At 40.1% G+C, this 22,484-nt stretch overlaps 1 long non-coding RNA gene across 4 annotated transcripts in view; it reads right to left on the bottom strand.

Annotated features, from left to right (window-relative positions):
• Positions 1 to 725: 725 nt before the first annotated feature.
• LOC133537334 (uncharacterized) overlaps positions 726 to 22,484 on the bottom strand; it is a 40,973-nt gene continuing 19,214 nt past the window's right edge. For 3 of the 4 annotated variants that reach the window (XR_009802657.1, XR_009802656.1, XR_009802659.1), the window contains 2 exons: positions 4,074 to 4,222; positions 726 to 2,753 (listed from right to left, as the gene is read on the bottom strand). This is a non-coding gene — a long non-coding RNA (uncharacterized LOC133537334). The remainder of the gene's footprint in view (positions 2,754 to 4,073; positions 4,223 to 22,484) is intronic. The other variant, XR_009802658.1, reaches the window with a different exon arrangement.

The following is a 22,484-nucleotide window of genomic DNA, read 5'->3' as shown; positions in this document are numbered from 1 at the left end:
GACCCCCTCCACAGGGGAGAGTGGGACATAGAAGAAAAAGAAAAGAAACAGCAGATCAACTGGTCTAAAAAGGGAGTCTATTTAAAGGCTAGAGTATACAAATGAGTTTTAAGGTGAGACTTAAATGCTTCTACTGAGGTGGCATCTCGAACTGTTACCGGGAGGGCATTCCAGAGTACTGGAGCCCGAACGGAAAACGCTCTATAGCCCGCAGACTTTTTTTGGGCTTTGGGAATCACTAACAAGCCGGAGTCCTTTGAACGCAGATTTCTTGCCGGGACATATGGTACAATACAATCGGCAAGATAGGATGGAGCTAGACCGTGTAGTATTTTATACGTAAGTAGTAAAACCTTAAAGTCACATCTTAAGTGCACAGGAAGCCAGTGCAGGTGAGCCAGTACAGGCGTAATGTGATCAAACTTTCTTGTTCTTGTCAAAAGTCTAGCAGCCGCATTTTGTACCAACTGTAATCTTTTAATGCTAGACATGGGGAGACCCGAAAATAATACGTTACAGTAGTCGAGGCGAGACGTAACAAACGCATGGATAATGATCTCAGCGTCTTTGGTGGACAGAATGGAGCGAATTTTAGCGATATTACGGAGATGAAAGAAGGCCGTTTTAGTAACGCTTTTAATGTGTGCCTCAAAGGAGAGAGTTGGGTCGAAGATAACACCCAGATTCTTTACCGTGTCGCCTTGTTTAATTGTTTGGTTGTCAAATGTTAGAGTTGTATTATTAAATAGAGTTCGGTGTCTAGCAGGACCGATAATCAGCATTTCCGTTTTTTGGGCGTTGAGTTGCAAAAAGTTAGCGGACATCCATTGTTTAATTTCATTAAGACACGCCTCCAGCAGACTACAATCCGGCGTGTTGGTCAGCTTTAGGGGCATGTAGAGTTGGGTGTCATCAGCATAACAGTGAAAGCTAACACCGTATTTGCGTATGATGTCACCTAGCGGCAGCATGTAGATGCTGAAGAGTGCAGGGCCAAGGACCGAACCCTGGGGAACTCCACACGTTACCTTAACGTAGTCCGAGGTCACATTGTTATGGGAGACACACTGCATCCTATTTTTGGCAGTATTATATATAGTAAGTCGTAATTTTACACAAAACTGAACATTTGTGCAATAATATGATGCAAGTTGGAATTCTACTCAACAACTCACAGTTTTATGAAGAAAACTAACATTTTGGCAATATTACAATAAGAATTCGGAATTTTACTTGGCAAAAAATGTCACTATTTTACAACAACAACAAAAAAAATGGCAATATTGTGACAAGTCAGAATGTTATGACAAATGTCACCATTTTACATTAAAAAGTAATACATTCATGAGAAAATATTGCAATATTACAGAAACAGAAATAAGAAATTGTTCCCAATTTTATGAGAAAAAAGTCGACATTGTAAGAAAAAGACTGCTTTTAGTAAGAAAAAATATTTTGGAATTTTTGGTTTGTAATTGGTTATTAATCGTCATTAAAGGTATTATTACAATATTTCTCTATATACATATTTCTTTAAAAAAAATTTTGGTCAAAAGGGGGCGCATTTCAATATCATACACACACTTGTTATTTCATATGTTGGCCAACAACACCAGAAATGTGTCCCGGGAAAAACTGTCCGACCGGAACTCTTGAATAAGTAAACTTCCTTGGGTGAATAATGTAAAGTCACTACACCGGTATGTTTTAGTGCTTTCATGGTGAGTTTACTGACAGATATAAGTAAGAACTTTACATTACTTTATATTAGAAATGGCAACAGTGGAGGATGAATGTCACACAACAAGAAGATAGAGATAAAGAAGAAGATTATCGATTACGGCGTCGGCATGAATTGTAAAGGCGGACGCGAGCAAATTTTCAGGACTTATGCTTCTTCCAAATACTGATCAGCAAGTACCAGAAGGCAAGAAAAGTTGCTTTGGCATAATCCTGCTAAACAAAACAGCAGATAATATGTTTTACACACAGCATAATAATACTCCTACGTTGAAGCACAGTACAATCCATCAAGTGGTGTGACTTCATAGATTACCAAAGTCCTACTAAAACATTTTGATAGACTTTTGAGCCCCATGTGTAATGTTCTATATTTTCAATGGAACATATAAAATGTTGGTGTTGTTTACTTGAGTCATATAGCAGTCTACACGTATCTCTTATGTGTGTGTGACCTAAACGTGCTACAAATCAATGTAAAGTATGTGGGTGTTATGGGCTAGGAACAGAAGACTAGAGTTTGGACTCGGAGCGAGAAGGCAGAGCCCGAATTGCAGTTTGGTTGGCAGCATGTATTGAAGAATTAGTGGAGGACAGCAGATATAAATACAGTTTGGTTGGCAGCATGTATTGAAGAATTAGTGGAGGACAGCAGATATAAACACAGCAATGAGTTGGTGGCCATTCAACGGGAGAGCAATTTGAAGGAAAAGACATTTACTATATACATATATACAATTTTAATTCTAGTATTTAGTGTCTCTGGATCTTGTTTAAGGCTCCGCTCAGTTAATAAAGTTCTTGGAGAAAGGTTTTGGAGAGAGTAAAGCAGTAAAGTCCATGTGCGGCGGTTAAGGGTGAACATGTGTAGACGTTGGCTGGAGAGCCTCCTACCAGTCCAGACGCTACAGGTAGAACAGGTGCTGGGGTTCCTGGATGGAGTCGCCCAAGAACAGTCTTTGGACCAGATGCTTGTTTTCCCCTTGGCTCACCATCATGAAGAGAATCCGGGTCTGTGTAAGAACCAAAACCATCCTTGTAAATCAATGTGTACACAAATCAAATATCTTCATTAATTGAATTATAAGTATTCAGAACAAGTTCTACTTCTTTCCTCAATAATGTACAATATAAATCAACATAAATATCAGACTCACAACATGCAATAAAGTGCAAAAATAACCATTAGCAGCGTAAATACCACCTATACAAAGTGGTCAGTGCACTAATAAACATGCTTGTTATAAAACACATTGTTTGGCACTCAGCATCACGGCTTGGAATTGGGGGTTAAATCAGTGAAAATGATTCCCGGGCGCGGTTAATTTTATTAACAATAATGCTACAGGTGTTAATTTTATAAACAATAATGCTACAGGTGTTAATTTTATAAACAATAATGCTACAGGTGTTAATTTAATAAACAATAATGCTACAGGTGTTAATTTTATAAACAATAATGCTACAGGTGTTAATTTAATAAACAATAATGCTACAGGTGTTAATTTTATAAACAATAATGCTACAGGTGTTAATTTTATAAACAATAATGCTACAGGTGTTAATTTCATAAACAACAATGCTACAGGTGCTAATTTCATAAACAACAATGCTACAGGTGCTAATTTCACGAACAACAATGCTACAGGTGCTAATTTAATAAACAATAATGCTACAGGTGTTAATTTCATAAACAATAATGCGAGACCTGTTGTGGCTTAATAATGGTCCATATATAAGGCACACCGGATTATAAGGCGCACTGTCAGCTTTTGAGAAAACTGGAGGTTTTTAGGTGCGCCTTATAGTGCGGCAAATACGGTACTTGTTTGCAAAAGACATTTTTGACATAATCTCCCTAAGCACACCAGACTGTATCTCACGGTACACTAGTGTGCCGCGGCACAGTGGTTGAAAAACACTGCTCTACAGTATATACTTGATTTTGCTCTACTTATTGTGTCAGAGTTACAGGAGCACGCTGCTGTTTCTGAGGACCCTCTGCAAAAATGTCAACATTGTTTTGAAGTAAACTCTCGGGCCAGCAAATGATGGAAAAGAGAGGAGCTCAAATGGAAGATTGAGGACCAGCAGGACTATAAGTTGGACAAATGACAAGCAAACAAGTCATCTTACTGACATGTCAAAGGCAGGTTTGCAGCCCAGTGTGTGATGACTGTCAAGGTCAATCCAAGTTGTTTGCTGGTGTGTTTTACATATTTGCTACAAAGATGTTTGTCTCCCAAGTTCTGAATTGACCCTGGGGGCCGGCATGGTGTCATTTGGCCCCTGAAGAGCCCCGCACTGGATAGTGTGTGATGCATGCAAGTTACATAAACACTTCTGCTCTTTTCCACATGAAGAGGCTCCTCAGTGTCCTGTCAGGATGTCACCAGCATGAATAGATCCTCTCCTCTCTGTCGCCTTTCACTCGTTCCTCCCACACCTTCAACTCCTGCATGCTGCCAGTGATCCCCCCACACTGTGGAAGATGGATGCTTCTGTCATGACACATCCTTATTTTGACTTCTGTATATTTGTCACCTCAAACTGTACAGCATCTCAGCATCGTGCACACTGGCAGCGTGTGGACACTCGCACACAATAAATACAGTGGCTAAAACATCCACTATAAATCATTTAGCATGTCTTCTGGCCTCTACTGGAACCATGACATCACCAGGATGACATCACTGGCAAATGAACACACATTCCTCAACAGGGTGACCAAAACGTGCTTACCCACATGTTAATGCCAGGAGCCCGGGGATCGAACAAGGAACCTTCTCATTGCTGCATTCGGACATTTATATTTATTTGTATTATTATTTTAAATTGGTACAAAATGCGGCTGCTAGACTTTTGACAAGAACAAGAAAGTTTGATCACATTACGCCTGTACTGTATATACCTTTATATACATATATACATACATATATATCTATACTGTATATACCTTTATATACATATATACATACATATATACCTATACTGTATATACCTTTATATACATATATACATACATATATACCTGTACTGGCTCACCTGCACTGGCTTCCTGTGCACTTAAGATGTGACTTTAAGGTTTTACTACTTACGTATAAAATACTACACGGTCTAGCTCCATCCTATCTTGCCGATTGTATTGTACCATATGTCCCGGCAAGAAATCTGCCTTCAAAGGACTCCGGCTTATTAGTGATCCCCAAAGCCCAAAAAAAGTCTGCGGGCTATAGAGCTTTTTCATTTCAGGCTCCAGTACTCTGGAATGCCCTCCCGGTAACAGTTCGAGATGCTACCTCAGTAGAAGCATTTAAGTCTCACCTTAAAACTCATTTGTATACTCTAGCCTTTAAATAGACTCCCTTTTTAGACCAGTTGATCTGCCGTTTCTTTTCTTTTTCTTCTATGTCCCACTCTCCTTTGTGGAGGGGATCCGGTCCGATCCGGTGGCCATGTACTGCTTGCCTGTGTATCGGCTGGGGACATCTCTGCGCTGCTGATCAGCCTCCGCTTGGGATGGTTTCCTGCTGGCTCCGCTGTGAACGGGACTCTCGCTGCTGTGTTGGATCCGCTTTTGGACTGGACTCTCGCGACTGTGTTGGATCCATTATGGATTGATCTTTCACAGTATCATGTTCTCATAGTCATCAGTATCATCAGTATCACAGTATCATGTTCTCATAGTCATCAGTATCATCAGTATCACAGTATCATGTTCTCATAGTCATCATTGTCACTGACGTCCCACTGGGTCATTATTGTCACCGACGTCCCACTGGGTGTGAGTTTTCCTTGCCCTTATGTGGGCCTACCGAGGATGTCGTAGTGGTTTGTGCAGCCCTTTGAGACACTAGTGATTTAGGGCTATATAAGTAAACATTGATTGATTGATTGATTGATTGAAATTCCAAATGCTTCCTTTCACTTAACACTTTGTAAGTTATAACCTTGTTTCCCTTCTTTTCACACAGAAAGTGTACAAAATGTGTTGAAGTTATGTGGTAAACAATAAGTCATAAACATGGTGAAAGGGTTGGATTAAATCTTCTACATCTTCTTACTTCTTTCCACACATCTTGAATTGTACAAAAGCCCAAAGCAGAGAAGTTGTCACCTTGTGTAAATGCTAAAAAAAAGAGAGTAAAACAAATCCTTTTCAACTTATATTCAATTGAATAGACTGCAAAGACAAGATATTTCATCTTCACACTGACAAACTTTGGTATTTTTTGCAAATAATCACGAAGTTAGAATGTAATGGTAGCAACATTTAGTTGTCAATTGTACGGAATATGTACTGTACTGTGCAATCTACTAATAAAAGTATCAATCAATCAATCAAAAACACATTGCAAAAAAGGCATTTTTACCAGTGTGTTACATGGCCTTTCCTTTGAACAACACTCAGTGCAGGTTTGGGAACTGAGGAGACACTTTTTTGAAGTGGAATTCTTTCCCATTCTTTCTTGATGTACAGCTTAAGTTGTTCAACAGTCTCATATTTTAGCCTTCATATTGCACCTCACATGTTCAGTGGGAGACAGTTCTGGACTACAGGCAGGCCAGTCTAGTACCCGCACTCTTTTACTATGAAGCCACGCTGTTGTAACACCTGGCTTGGCATTGTCTTGCTGAAATAAGCAGGGGCGTCCATGATAACAACATATGTTGCTCCAAAAGCTGTATGTACCTTTCAGCACTAATGGTGCCTTCACAGATGTGTAAGTTAGCCATGTCTTGAGCTAATATTTGCAAAAAAACAAACAAAGTTTACCAGTTCGAACGTTAAGTATTTTGTCTTTGCTAGTCTATTCAATTTAATATAAGTTTAAAATGTTTTTATTGTATTCTCTTTTTATTTACCATTTACACAAGGAGCCAATTTCACAGCTTTTGGGTTTTGTACAAATGTAACCACGTGATGTTCCCTTATGTGACTTTTAAGCATTTTTGAAACAAATTTACAATACCCTACCATTCTGGCAAGGCTACTGTAAGTACACATCTGCATAGAACAGTGATTCTCAAACGGTGGAACATGGGCGACAACTAGTGGTGTGCCTAAGAATCATCTAATTATGTGCAATTCATTTTATTCAGTTTATTATTTAAGTAGAGTGTGTTACTGTTCAAACTGTGTGTCATGTTGCAGTGGTCAACAACATTGAATAAACTTGCTTATTAAAACTTCTTTGTTTTTAATGAATACTTAGGCCTACTACACTGCTATATTTGAATGTTGGTGGTTCTGGTGGTACTTGGAAAATCAAGGGTTTTCTGGGGTGAACAACTTTTAAGAAGTACTGCTATAGAATCATACTTGCCAACCTTGAGACACCCGAATTCAGGAGATTGAGGTGGGCGGGGTCGGGGCTCGGGGGCGGTGCTAAGGGGGGAAGAGTATATCTATAGCTAGAATTCACTGAAATTCAAGTGTTTATTATATATATATATATATATATATATATATATATATATATATATATATATATATATATATATATATATATATATAGAGAGAGAGAGAGAGAGATAAAATAAATACTTAAATTTCAGTGTTCATTTATTCCACATAACACTCTACTCGTTGTTGTATTTGAAGTGCAATGTTTTGCAGCCAGTAGCACAAGCTTTGAAGGAGCATAGGTATGGGCAGCATCTGTGACATTTAATTTGCAGGAAAGGAGTGAGTTTAGGGTTGAATTGTCCATCCTCCTTCTATTGTCTGTCACTATCTTTCTAACCATCCTGAACATCCTCTCTGATGATGCACTAAAGTGCCTTCATCAAAAGCACCAGAGTCTGGAATCTTCTATCTCTCCCTGCAAGCGTACTTCTTCTTCTTACTCGTCGTCGCCATGACTGTCTCTTCTTTGTTTTTCTGTTTCGTCTCTGTCATGTTTTTGGACATTACTACTTGCCGTAGTTTTGAAGCAATGCATGATGGGAATGGGGATGTTGTGTGTCAGTGTATTAAGGTGGCGGCTGGAATAAAAACACACTGAGAAACAGCTGCATGCCTGCCTACTTTGTGGCTTGTAGATGGAGGTATGGATAAGGGAGACATATATAATAGTCTCCTTCCTGTTGTGTGTGCAGTTGTGCACTGAGCTCCAAAAGTGACTGGGCCGCCACGCTGTTTACATGCAGGACAAGTGGACGTGACCACAGGCTGTCCTGGAAATCGGGAGAAATTGGGGAAACGGTTGTACCGTACAGACTTTTGGGAGAGGCACTGAAATTTGTGAGTCTCATGGAAAATTGGGGGGGGGGGGTTGGCAAGTATGCATAGAATGCACTGGACACAAACTGGTCACACAATTAGGTACACCTGCACGATCTTATTAAATCCACAACATCCAAAAATACTGGCTTTACAAAGAATAATTATGCAGTTTTGTCAGAAAAGCATTGCTGGAATAAAATGCATCTGGCTGCACCTGATGTTCACATAAGTGTGGTTAATGCTTTTATGACGTGTTAATATTTCAATCAGCGTGGTGGCCGCCAGGGAACAAAGGCAGCGCAGGATGAGCTCATCCCAGGAAAAAAGAAAAGAAAAGGGGAGCTCAAGCCTTTTGCGGTTTAAGGGGAAGTCAGGCAATGGCGGTTTGGCAAGACCTTGCTCAAAGGCACACAGACACATGCAAGCTCTGCTGTTGGAGCTCATTGCATTGTGTAGGTGTGCTCTGCCCCAGCTTCACTACAACATGGATGGATGATCACATAGATGGATGGAAGGCTGAAAGTCCAGAGTATTCTATTTGTGTTCCTCCTACACACTGACTCATCCATCCTCTCTTGGGTAAGCCATCATTTTCTCTCTTCCTCTCTCTGGCAGATTGCAAGAGACAGAGAGAAGTATCACCCAGACCAGCACATGCACTCCCTCTTCCAGCATGCCAGTGCTAGCAATGTTGCATGAGTGCTGTCCTTGCTGGGGAGCTGCGGTTCATGGAGGGAAAACAAATGCACGGACTATGAATTTTTTTTAGAATTCATCTTTACTCCTGATGAACCACGTCTCCTCCGAGCACTCATGCAACCAGGACAATGATGCTACTGCCCTTGATGACTGCATCACCATTACATGATGACTAATGCATTATTAGCATTATTCTTACCTTGCTATTGTCGTCACTTGTGTTGCTTGCTATTAGGACCAGGGCTCTCAAACTCAACTGTTCCGCTTTTCCTCCCAACAACAACACAACGGTCGGCGGATAATAGCCGCGAAAGTACTGGGATAGCGAGCGCAAAAAAGTGACGACTCACTGAGTGTTATCCAAAATATATGAAGTGTTCATGTGAGGCCATGCAAATTAAACAATAAAAAAAACAAATAACGGTGTGAACTGGTCCAGGTTAGGACTGTTATTACCGATGGACAGGTTGTCGCAGTGTGACTGCGTCCAGGCACGTAAGAAAACCCTCGTCTCCATGGCAACGTCTCTGTCGTTTTTTACTTATTTGCCACTTTTCCACTAATGCAAGGGTAGGCAACCCAGAATGTTGAAAGAGCCATTTTGGACCCAAATAACCTTGACAGATATAAGTAAGAACTTTACACTACTTTATATTAGAAATGGCAACAGTGGAGGATGAATGTCACATAACAAGAAGATAGAGAAAAAGTAGAAACCTATCCACTACAGTGTCTCCACAGACTACAAAGGCGCAATTTTTCAGGACTTATGCAGATCCCAAATACAGATCAGCATGTACCAGAAGGTAAACAAACGTTTATTTTGCATAATATTGTGACACAAAACGCCAGATAATATGTCTTACCTTATATACACAGCGTAATAATACTCCTATCTTTAATGCGCCGACAATCCAAGCTTCAAAACTTACCAAAGTCCTACTAAAACATTTTGATAGATTTTTGAGCGCCGTGTGTAATGTTTTATATTTTTAATTGAAACATAAAATGTTGGTGTGGTTTACTTGAGTCATGTTGCAGTCTACAAGTATCTCTTATGTGTGACTGCCATCTACTGGTCACACTTATTACACCACGTACCAAATAAAGTTGCTTTAAGGTCGGTTAGCAAAACCAGAATTATTCCGTACATTAGGCGCACCGGGTTATAAGGCGCACTGTCGAGTTTTGATGGAAAAAAGGTGCGCCTCATAGTCGTGAAAATACGGTACAAATGACATAAAAGTACAATTCAAATGGGTAGCTAACGACAGCACTGCTCTGCTGACTGAATGTAAACAGGAAAGAAATCAGCCCGTCCAGAATGGATGTGCTGCCGGGCACACAATGGGTGGATGGAAGGTTTGTACACTGAGACAAGCTTCAAAGCAGACTTTTATGCGGCCTAGGGTTGGTGCATTGAACAAATCGTGAAGGGTTCAAAAATTAGGGTTCCACTGTCCATGTTTCATAATATTGATAGTGTTCTTTTCCCAAGGAGATACACTACATTGACAAAAGTATTTGGCCACCTGCCTTGACTCACATATGAAGTTAAAGTGCCATCCCATTCCTAAGCCAGAGGCTTCAATATGACCATGCTGCATTATTATACGCAGTATTATACGCAGTATTATTATATGCAGTATTATTATATGCAGTATTATTATACGCAGTATTATTATATGCAGTATTATTATACGCAGTATTATTATACGCAGTATTATTATATGCAGTGTTATTATACGCAGTGTTATTATACGCAGTATTATTATATGCAGTATTATTATACGCAGTATTATTATATGCAGTATTATTATATGCAGTATTATTATACGCAGTATTATTATATGCAGTATTATTATACGCAGTATTATTATATGCAGTATTATTGTATGCAGTATTATTATACGCAGTATTATTATATGCAGTATTATTATATGCAGTATTATTATACGCAGTATTATTATATGCAGTATTATTATATGCAGTATTATTATACGCAGTATTAATATATGCAGTATTATTATATGCAGTATTATTATATGCAGTATTATTATACGCAGTATTATACACAGTATTATTATATGCAGCATTATACGCAGTATTATTATACGCAGTATTATTATATGCAGTATTATTATATGCAGTATTATTATACGCAGTATTATTATACGCAGTATTATTATATGCAGTATTATTATACGCAGTATTATTATATGCAGTATTATTATATGCTGTATTATTATATGCAGTATTATACGCAGTATTATTATATGCAGTATTATTATATGCAGTATTATTATATGCAGCATTATACGCAGTATTATACGCAGTATTATTATACGCAGTATTATACGCAGTATTATTATATGCAGTATTATTATATGCAGTATTATTATACGCAGTATTATTATATGCAGTATTATTATGAGCAGTATTATTATATGCAGTATTATTATATGCAGTATTATTATACGCAGTATTATTATATGCAGTATTATTATATGCAGTGTGTGTGTGTGTGTGTGCCCGCACAATGGTGGCAGCGTGTACAGTGTGCGGGTGAGGAAAGTGGTGGATGTTTATTATATGCAGTATTATTATACGCAGTATTATTATACGCAGTATTATTATATGCAGTATTATTATATGCAGTATTATTATACGCAGTATTATACACAGTATTATTATATGCAGCATTATACGCAGTATTATTATACGCAGTATTATACGCAGTATTATTATATGCAGTATTATTATATGCAGTGTTATTATACGCAGTGTTATTATATGCAGTATTATTATATGCAGTATTATTATACGCAGTATTATTATACGCAGTATTATTATATGCAGTATTATTATACGCAGTGTTATTATATGCAGTATTATTATACGCAGTATTATTATACGCAGTATTATTATACGCAGTATTATTATATGCAGTATTATTATACGCAGTATTATTATATGCAGTATTATTATATGCAGTATTATACGCAGTATTATTATATGCAGTATTATTATATGCAGCATTATACGCAGTATTATACGCAGTATTATACGCAGTATTATTATATGCAGTATTATTATACGCAGTATTATTATATGCATTATTATTATAGCAGTATTATTATATGCAGTATTATTATACGCAGTATTATTATACGCAGTATTATTATATGCAGTATTATTATATGCAGTGTGTGTGTGTGTGTGTGCCCGCACAATGGTGGCAGCGTGTACAGTGTGCGGGTGAGGAAAGTGGTGGATGTTTATTATATGCAGTATTATTATACGCAGTATTATTATACGCAGTATTATTATATGCAGTGTGTGTGTGTGTGTGTGTGTGTGTGCCCGCACAATGGTGGCAGCGTGTACAGTGTGCGGGTGAGGAAAGTGGTGGATGTCTCTTCTGACTCCTCCCCCTTCCCCCCGGCACAAGAGGCCACTCAGTCCACAAGTGAGAAGAAGCATTCATGAAGACACACAGTGCCCTAACCATTCGGGTCAAAGGTGGCGGCACCATCGAAACCGTTTCCATTGCTGGGTGACACTGTCACAATACTCTCTGCCCGCGTGAGCCACACCTTTTGTCTCCTGGTGTGTCAGCTCACACGCAGGTGAGTGTTCTGCAAAGTGTGGTGAGTGTGCACCCGAGGAGCCGAGAGAGTGAATTCACCTCACAAGTGTGCTCCCCTCACCCCCGTCCACACCTAGAGGGGCATAAACAACACCCAGCTGTGAGCTTATACAGAAAAAAAAACTACCATATTGTTCGGACTATAAGGCGCACTTAAAATCCTTTCATTTTTCTCAAAACTCAACAGTGCGCCTTATGACCCGGTGCACCTAATGTATGGAATCATTTTAGTTGTGCTTACCGGCCTCGAAGCAATTTCTTTTGGTTCATGGTGAAATGATAAGTGTGACCAGTAGATGGCAGTCACACATACGAGATACGTGTAGACTGCAATATGACTCAAGTAAACAACACAAACATTTTATATGTTCCATTGAAAATATAAAACATTACACACGGTGCTCAAAAATCTATCAAAATGTTTTAGTCGGACTTTGGTAAGGTATGAAGCCGCAATGCTTGATGGATTGTACTGTGCTTCAACATAGGAGTATTATTATGCTGTGTATAAGGTAAGACATATTATCTGCGGTTTTGTTTCACTATATTCTGCAAAAGCAACTTTTCTTACCTTCTGGTACCTGCTGATCTGTATTTGGGATCTGCATATGCCCTGAAAATTTGTGCGCAACCGCATTTGTAGTCTGTCGACCCTGTAGTGGATAAGCTTCTTCTTTTTCTTTATCTTCTTGTTATGTGACATTCATCCTCCACTGTTGCCATTTCTAATATAAAGTAGTGTCAAGTTCTTCATTACATCTGTCAGTAAACTCACCATGAAAGCACTAAAACATACCGGTGTAGTGACTTTACATTATTCACCCAATGAACTTTAGTTATTAGAGTTTCGGTCACGTGACACATTTCAGGTGTTGTTGTTGCACTAGTGAGCCACGGATGAGGAGATGCTTGCTCTGTTATTGATTGAAGAAAAGTGTGAATGTCATTAAAACAGTTAGTGCTCCATTATTGATTGAAGAAAAGTGTGAATGTCATTAAAACAGTTAGCGCCATCTTTTGACACTTTTTCCACCCCCGTCCTTGCACGCTACACCGCTCCAACAAGGAGAAGATGCTGTCCAAGTGGAGGCACGTAAATAAGAGTGCCCACAAAACAGTGCATCCTGAAGACACTGTCAGAAAGTGAGTTGAAGATGTTGTGTAAAACATTATCTATGCAACATTTTGAGCAAAGAAGCACCATGACATGTTATGTAGACCACAAGGAGGACTTTTACTTTTAGGAAATAATACACACAATATGACCCCTATAATGTGCCCTATAATCAGGTGCACCTTTTGTATGAAAATAGACCTGACTAGACCAGACTAGACGTGACTAGACGTGACTAGACCAGACTAGACGTGACTAGATGTGACTAGATGTGACTAGACTATAAGGCAGTGGTTATTGTAACATTGTTATGGTGCTTTTTCTTATTTTGTTTATATTTTTTTTATTTAGTTAAGATCTTAATGAAAGATTGAAGTGTTTCGTGGTTTATTTGTTTTTTTATTACAGATGCTTTAAAACTGTCAGGTTAAAAACAATATTAAAAATTGTGATATTAATCGAGATCAGATAATTGTATTATTTTTGCCATAATCACCAGTTCATAGGATCTGCTCATCAGCTTGGAATAATCACAAATAATAAAGCCATTAAAAATGATTTTTTTCACATGGTTATTTACACAAGTTACATATAATACTGATAAGAGTACTGATGAATACCGGTAACGATCGATAGCGGAATATCGACATTGGTATGGGTATTGATAAATCTAAACGATATTTTTTCCCCAATTTTAAACCCAAAGGTGAAGTACCAGAGAGGATTGTGGTCATTTCAACTAGTGTAGCTGCTGTATGTGCTAATGTACATAGCAGAAGACAATGCTACATGCTAACAGCTGTTAGCTACATGCTAACAGCTGTTAGCTACATGCTAACAGCTTGTCTCACATGACCACACTTCAGCTCATTCTCTTCACACTTCAGTTACAAAATAAATGGTGACGCCAAATCTATGTCTAAATGTTCAAATCAATCTATCCTTCCGTTTTCTACTGCTTGTCCCTCTTGGTGTCGTGGGGGGGCTTAGTTGGAGCTTATCCAAGATGCGGAAGGCGGAGTACACCCTGGACAAGTCCCCACTTCATCACAGGGCCAACACAGATAGACAGACAATATTCACACACTAGGGACCATTTAGTGTTGCCAATCAACCTAACTTTGGAGGTGGGAGGGGCCTATCCTCAGGTGGAAGTGGGAGGGGCCTATCCTCAGGTGCATGTCTTTGGAGGTGGGAGGGGCCTATTGCCAGGTGCATATCTTTGGAAGTGGGAGGGGCCTATTGCCAGGTGCATGTCTTTGGAGGTGGGAGGGGCCTATCCCCAGGTGCATGTCTTTGGAGGTGGGAGGGGCCTATCAGCAGGTGCATGTCTTTGGAGGTGGGAGGAGCCTATCAGCAGGTGCATGTCTTTGGAGGTGGGAGGAGCCTATCAGCAGGTGCATGTCTTTGGAGGTGGGAGGGGCCTATCCCCAGGTGCATGTCTTTGGAGGTGAGAGGAGCCTATCCCCAGGTGCATGTCTTTGGAGGTGAGAGGAGCCTATCCCCAGGTGCATGTCTTTGGAGGTGGGAGGAGCCTATCCCCAGGTGCATGTCTTTGGAGGTGAGAGGAGCCTATCCCCAGGTGCATGTCTTTGGAGGTGAGAGGAGCCTATCCCCAGGTGCATGTCTTTGGAGGTGAGAGGAGCCTATCCCCAGGTAAACGTCTTTGGAGGTGAGAGGAGCCTATCCCCAGGTAAACGTCTTTGGAGGTGAGAGGAGCCTATCCCCAGGTGCATGTCTTTGGAGGTGAGAGGAGCCTATCCCCAGGTGCATGTCTTTGGAGGTGAGAGGAGCCTATCCCCAGGTGCATGTCTTTGGAGGTGAGAGGAGCCTATCCCCAGGTGCATGTCTTTGGAGGTGAGAGGAGCCTATCCCCAGGTGCATGTCTTTGGAGGTGAGAGGAGCCTATCCCCAGGTGCATGTCTTTGGAGGTGAGAGGAGCCTATCCCCAGGTAAACGTCTTTGGAGGTGAGAGGAGCCTATCCCCAGGTAAACGTCTTTGGAGGTGAGAGGAGCCTATCCCCAGGTGCATGTCTTTGGAGGTGAGAGGAGCCTATCCCCAGGTGCATGTCTTTGGAGGTGAGAGGAGCCTATCCCCAGGTAAACGTCTTTGGAGGTGAGAGGAGCCTATCCCCAGGTGCATGTCTTTGGAGGTGAGAGGAGCCTATCCCCAGGTAAACGTCTTTGGAGGTGGGAGGAGCCTATCCTCAGGTGCATGTTGTTGGAGGTGGTCCTTTTTATTTAGAAAAGTATCAATATACATTTTGGTAGCTTTTGTCACCTAAAAGAATGTAGAGAACATGACCTGGCTGTCCTCAATGGTAGCTGCGACCATGATTGTAGATAGAAACAAGTTCTAATGTTTATAAGTTTCTTTGCAACGTCCAGGATTTGCTTGTGTCATGTCATGTATTTAAATTATATTCTTTGAGACAACACTTACTAAACAGGCATGTTTGTATTTGATCCTACACTTGAAAAGGACTTATTTAAGCTTGTGTACCTTGACTTGCTGTGTTCCTTGGTGTATGTATGCAGTCCTGCCCCACCCCCGGCTGTTTCTTCTTCACTTGTAAATAATGTAGTGACGAGGGTGGTGTTGGACCCCCGCTGAGGTGTGTGTGTGTGTGTGTGTGTGTGTGCAAGTCAGTGCTTGGCACAAATAACTACTATCTGATCGCATGATTTTGGTGTGCAACTCTGACCTTTAATAAGACAAACACAATCAGAAACACACAGACTGCTTCAGTCAGTGATGTGTACTCAGAGATCATGCACGGTACAAAATACTTAAATACTTAGTAGTCTTCTCCCCATACCAATATTTTGGTACCACTTCCAAAATGTATTTTGATACTTTTCAATAAAGGAGACCACAATAAATGTCAATATTGGCTTTATTTTAATAAAATATCTTAGGGTGCATGAAACATATGTTTATTATTGCAAGTTTGTCCTTCAATAAAATGTTGAACATACTAGACAACTTGTCTTTTAGTAGTAAGTAAACAAACAAAGACTCCTAATTAGTCTGCTGACGTATTGTGTCATTTATACACCTATTATTTTATACACATTATTAAGGAAATAACTGTAAAAATGGATTATTAAAACACTTGTTCATTTACTGTTAATATCTGCTTATTTTCTCTTTTAACATGTTCTATCTACACTTCTGTTCAAATGTAATAATCACTTATTCTTCTTTGATACTTGACTTTAGTTTTGGATGATACCACACATTTAAGTATGGATGTGATACCAAGTAGTTACAGGATCATACAATAAAATGTAATACCTAACAAACCAATTCTGATGTAAAGAGTAGGTGTTGCGCTGTTATCTCTTTTAACATGTTCTATCTACACTTCTGTTCAAATGTAATAATCACTTATTCTTCTCTTCTTTGATACTTGACATTAGTTTTGGATGATACCACACATTCAGGTGTCGTTCCGATATCAAGTAGTTAAAGGATTATACATTGGTCATATTTAAAGTCCTCATGTGTCCAGGAACATATTTACTGACTATATAAACATAATATACATTTTTTTAAAAGGAAATAAAAATTTTTTTGACGATAACAAATATTGATGTAATCATAGTAGCATCAACTAGACACACTATTATACTTGGTATCATTAGATAGACAGATAGTACTTTATTGATTCCTTCAGGAGAGTTCCTTCAGGAAAATGACAGTGGATGTTCAGGTTCACATTCAAGCGCGCAAGCTTTTGTTAGCGGTGAGCTATTGCATCCTACTACGGTGTGTAGTGAAGCATATTTAGCTATTCCTCGTCCTGCAGTGATAACAGTACTTGAAAGAAACCTACTTTTTTTGTCACCGTGAAGGCGAGGATTAATGATTTAGAAGAAGTACCCAAATCCCAGTGGGCCATACCACAGAAGGTGGCTGAGAACAACAGGGCCAAGGTTCCGTGGGACTTCAGCTTCCAGACTAACAAACAGCTTCTGGCTAACCAACCAGACATAGTGATGGTGGACAGAGAGCAGAAAAGGCTGGTGGTGACAGATGTGGCCATCCCAGCTGACGCCAACATCAGGAAGAAGGAACATGAGAAACTTGAGAACGGATGTGGAAGGTCAAGGCTAGCGTGGTCCCCGTGGTAGTGGGGGGTGCTTGGAGCAGTAACCCCCAAAACTGGGAGAGTGGCTTCAACGGATCCCAGGGACAACATCTGAAGCCTCAGTCCAGAAGAGCGCAGTCCTAGGAACAGCCAAGATACTAGGCAGAACCCTCAAACTCACAGGTTTTTGGTAGAGGACCCGAGCTTGGAGGATGACACAGATACCACCCCGCTGGGGTGAGGAGATTTTTTATATATATATATATATATATATATATATATATGTAGGTGTGGGAAAAAATCACAAGACTACTTCATCTCTACAGATCTGTTTCATGAGGGGTTCCCTCAATCATCAGGAGAAGCGCATATGCCAAATCTTCAAAGAAAACGGCCTACGGATCACGATTGAAGCCAACAAGCAAACCGTCAACTTCCTCGACGTCACTTTCAACCTGAGAAATAACAGCTACCAACCATTCACGAAACCCAACACAACACTCCAATACGTGCACCATGACAGCAACCACCCACCCACCACCACGAAAAGAATACCTACCGGAATTAATAAAAGGCTATCGATGCTGTCATCCAGCAAAGCTGAATTCGACCAAGCAACCCCCCCGTACCAGAAAGCACTTGATGAAAGCGGATACAACTTCACCCTCACCTATGAACCCACCCCAGGAAACCAACCAAAAAAGAGCAGAAAACGGAACAACATCATCTGGTACAATCCGCCATTCAGCAAAGACGTCTCAACCAACATCGGCCGCAAGTTCCTCACTCTGATCGACAAACACTTCCCCAAAGGCAACACCCTAAGAAAAATATTCAACAAGAACAACATTAAATTGAGCTACAGCTGTATGAATAACATGCAACAAATCATTTCAAACCACAACAAAGCAATTGCAAAAGGACTGCCTACCCCCAGACTAAACGACTCTGAAACCAATAAAGAATGTAACTGTCGCAAGAAACCTGATTGCCCTCTCAACGGAGGGTGCTTACAGACATCAGTCGTTTACCAAGCAAAGGTAATACGCAAGGACATTAACACATCCGACACGTACGTAGGATTAACCGAAGGAGCGTTCAAAACAAGATGGAATAATCACAACGCCTCCTTTAGAAACCAGACTTTGCAGAATTCTACAGAACTCAGCAAACACATTTGGAACCTCAAAGACAATAATGTTGAATATTCAATAACATGGCAAATTCTTGCATCCAGCACACCTTACAACAGTGGTAATAAAAGATGCAACCTATGCTTAAAAGAGAAACTGTTTATTATATATCATCCAGATCTATCATCCCTCAACAAGCGCAGTGAAATAATTTCAACATGCCGCCATAGACGGAAACACCTCCTAGGTAACACATGAGCCAATCACCACACCCTACGCCTGCTTGTACCCACCCACTCGGTGCTCTATATAAACCATTGTATGTGAATGCTTCCATTAAAATCTCCTGATGATTGAGGGAACCCCTCATGAAACAGATCTGTAGAGATGAAGTAGTCTTGTGATTTTTTCCCACACCTACATATTGCTCTCTACCACGGTATCGAGCACTATTCTCCGGATAATCCAATCAAGACATATATTTATATATATATATATCTTTATTAATAATTTGCAGTTGTTAATTGAAGTTGTAATTTTTCAAATTTCGGAAACAACTGTCCCTCTCCAATCATCGACTATTTCCAATAAAATTGTCCTCCTGGTTGAAACTTAAGTGAGATATTGCCCAGATTACAATGACCTCATTTACAGTCATTTTTCTGCATCAAATGAGACTGTGCGGGCGTCGTCAGTGAGGAGATGTCACTGCTGCAGTTCCATTCTTATGAGAACATCTCCTATCACGTCCTGGCTAGCATACACGGCTCTTCACCGCCTACACTTGTTCCGGAAATAGAAGAATATTCAGAGGCAAGCATTGAGAGACGAGCCACTTGCTGTCTGACATCCACTCCTAAATCACCTCATTTTGCCATAAAAAGGAAGGGATGTGAAAGAAAGGAGAGTTTGCAAGCCCACTAAATCCAGCACATTTACGTCCACTTTTACAACTGCAAGCATGTTTGTTAGTCTTACAACTCCATTAAATGTCTTTACACAGCTTTGAGATTTTCTCTCATTTAACAACCTGTTCATTACAGAGTAGTCAGATTATTATGCAACATTTATGTGACCAAGTCGGGGGTCAGCAAGCTGCACCCAAGTGGCTCAGTGGTCTTCTTTCAGAGATGTGGAAAAATGGAAAGAAAAACAATGACTTTTGTTTTTATATATTTTCTGTAGAACAAACATGACTAACCTTCCTAATTGCTAGAAAGTCCACTGTTTATATCACACATGCTTCACTGATGAGAGGATTTGACAAGCACCGTTTTGTCCTACTCATTTCAGGGATCTTTGAACTCATCGTAGTTTGTTTCCATGTACAACAGAAAGACGTATTTTATGACACTCTTTCTGTGTCTCATTTTGTCCACCAAACCTTTTATGCTGTGTGTGAATGCACAAAGGTTAGCTTTGTTGAATCAGGCATATTTGGTCACTGCATGAATGCAAGCTAATCTATGCTATCATGCTAAATAGGCTAGCTGTATGCACATATTGCATTATCATGCCTCGTTTGTAGCTATATTGGAGCTCATTTTAATTTCTTTTTACTTATGTCCTCTGTGTATTTCATTTATATTTGCATGTCTCATGACACTTTATCTGTATGTAACATTGCCTGCATTTCTCATAGTTGTTTGTGTGCCATGTTGTTCCAGACCCCAGCAAATGTTACCCAGCTTGCAAAGATTGTAATAAATCAATGAGAAGAAGATGATTCCTTTAACTTGGACACACATCTATACCTTTGGCCATTCTGAGCCAGTAAATACCAGAAGTTACCTCATCCTGTGAGAAGCCTCCATTTTACTATTGATTTCCAATGCTGCAAAAATGTGTTGAATAACAATTAAATCAAACATTCCTGTCAAAGATTTGTGTCAGCCTTTGATAGTAGGCTAATATAGCTGATATTGTTATGGTTAGGAGGGGAGGTGACGGCAACAGACACCAGGGAACATAATGTTCTCTATTGCTTATTCCCTTTGGGGTCGCGGGGGGCACTGGTGCCTATTTCAGCTACAATCGGGTGGAAGGCAGGGCACACCCTGGACAAGTCGCTACCTCATCGCAGGGCCAACACAGATAGACAAACAACATTCACACACTAGGGACCATTTAGTGTTGCCAATCAACCTAGCCCCAGGTGCATGTCTTTGGAGTGGGGAGGGGCCTATCCCCATGTGCATGTCTTTGGAGGTGGGAGGACGCTGGAGTACCCGGAGAGAACCCACGCAGTCACAGGGAGAACATGCAAACTCCACACAGAAATATCTTGAGCCCGGGATTGAATCCATGACTACTCAGGGCCTTTGTATTGTGAGGCAGATGCACTAACCCCTCCAAAAATTAAGGACTCCTGAACTGGAGAAGCCAAACTATCAGTTTTCAATTCCTCCATCCTGTCTGTGTGGGTGTTTGTAGTCAGGAGAGCACATCCTGTCCACAAAAGGAGATGTTTGTGTGTAAGTGTCTGGAAAACAACTGATTCAAGCCATAGCTTGAATGTTGACATTGAGCTAGACAGGTAGTCTCTAGACAAGGTTATGTGTTAGAATGTTAGAATAATCATGTATACATATAAACGTCACACAACTTTAGTAAGCTTAAAGTCCGTTGCTATAGTTACTTGTTTTTGTGCTCAAGCTGCATTTTTTTCTATCCGCGTAAGGACAAAACTTCTTGTCTGAGGGGTGGCCTCAGCCGCAAATGTTATCTTTGTTTTAGCCCGCTAACAGCCAAGGACTTCAAGGACCTCAACAAAGATGACAGCATGCAGATGTAACCACTTCTGCAGGCGTCCTGCATCTTGTCCAACACAAACCAATGACATGGCTTGCCCAAAGTTAGGGAAAGAGCCACATACCGGCCACATTTGGGTCGCATTGTCGCTTAGAGCCAGGTCACATTTGAAAAGTTTACATTCCCATTTGTTTTGGACTACTTCCTGATGTCAATCTGTTGCAAAAAGGTCAGATTTTAAGCAATTTCAAGCATTCATAGACTGCCCAAAAAAATCAGATCTAAGTCACTTGAGTGCAAAAAAATAATCAGATTTGGTGACGTTTAAGTGAAATTGGTGAACGAAACAGGAAGTACATTTTGTAGAGAATGCATATATGTTTAAGAGTTCTCTCTTTATTCATAATCATGTTTAAAGCAGCTAATGTTTTTCCATTTGTACTCTTTCTAGTTTTTCCTATTATGTCTGCAAGTAAACTGTGTGCTACCCTGACGGCTTGCACTGTAGGAGTTGGAGTAGTCCCTTATATTTTATCTGTAATAGAACAATGAGGCAGTATTCCTTTCTGGACAGGCGGGGGCTTTCTTCGGATGCAAGAAGTTGTCACTTCCGTTTGAATGTTAGACCATCCCGAGATGAGGGTATGACTGTGTTGATGTGGACTGGTCTCCTGAAGCTTCAGTAAAACTTCTGTCTTGATAGTCCTTCTTACTCTGCATATATGTCATCTGAAAGAATTTGGGATTGACCAGTGACTTTAATTCCCTGGGAGGGAAGACCGGTCAGACGCAACAATTTCCATTCTGCAGCACCTGCACTCAGCAAAGAAAATGTCGCCATAGCACGAACAACAACACACTTTTTCAGGGTCTGTCTGTGTTTTACGAAAATAATTTGTTGAATACGAAACATCATTGCAGTTAGCGAAGATAAATCCTTAAAGTAACTGTTTTATAAGCTGCAGGGTTCAAAGCCCAGGGGAAAAAGTAGCCGCTTATAGTCTGTAAAATACGGTAACAGTAATAAGAAGGTAAACAGATTGATGGTGTTTATTTGTACTTGGTGATCAGGATC

Source organism: Nerophis ophidion, linkage group LG18 (genome assembly GCF_033978795.1).
Source record: "Nerophis ophidion isolate RoL-2023_Sa linkage group LG18, RoL_Noph_v1.0, whole genome shotgun sequence".
Lineage (NCBI taxonomy): Eukaryota > Metazoa > Chordata > Actinopteri > Syngnathiformes > Syngnathidae > Nerophis > Nerophis ophidion.
The sequence above is the reverse complement of the archived record's forward strand: the minus strand, read 5'-3'. Positions and strand labels throughout refer to the sequence as shown.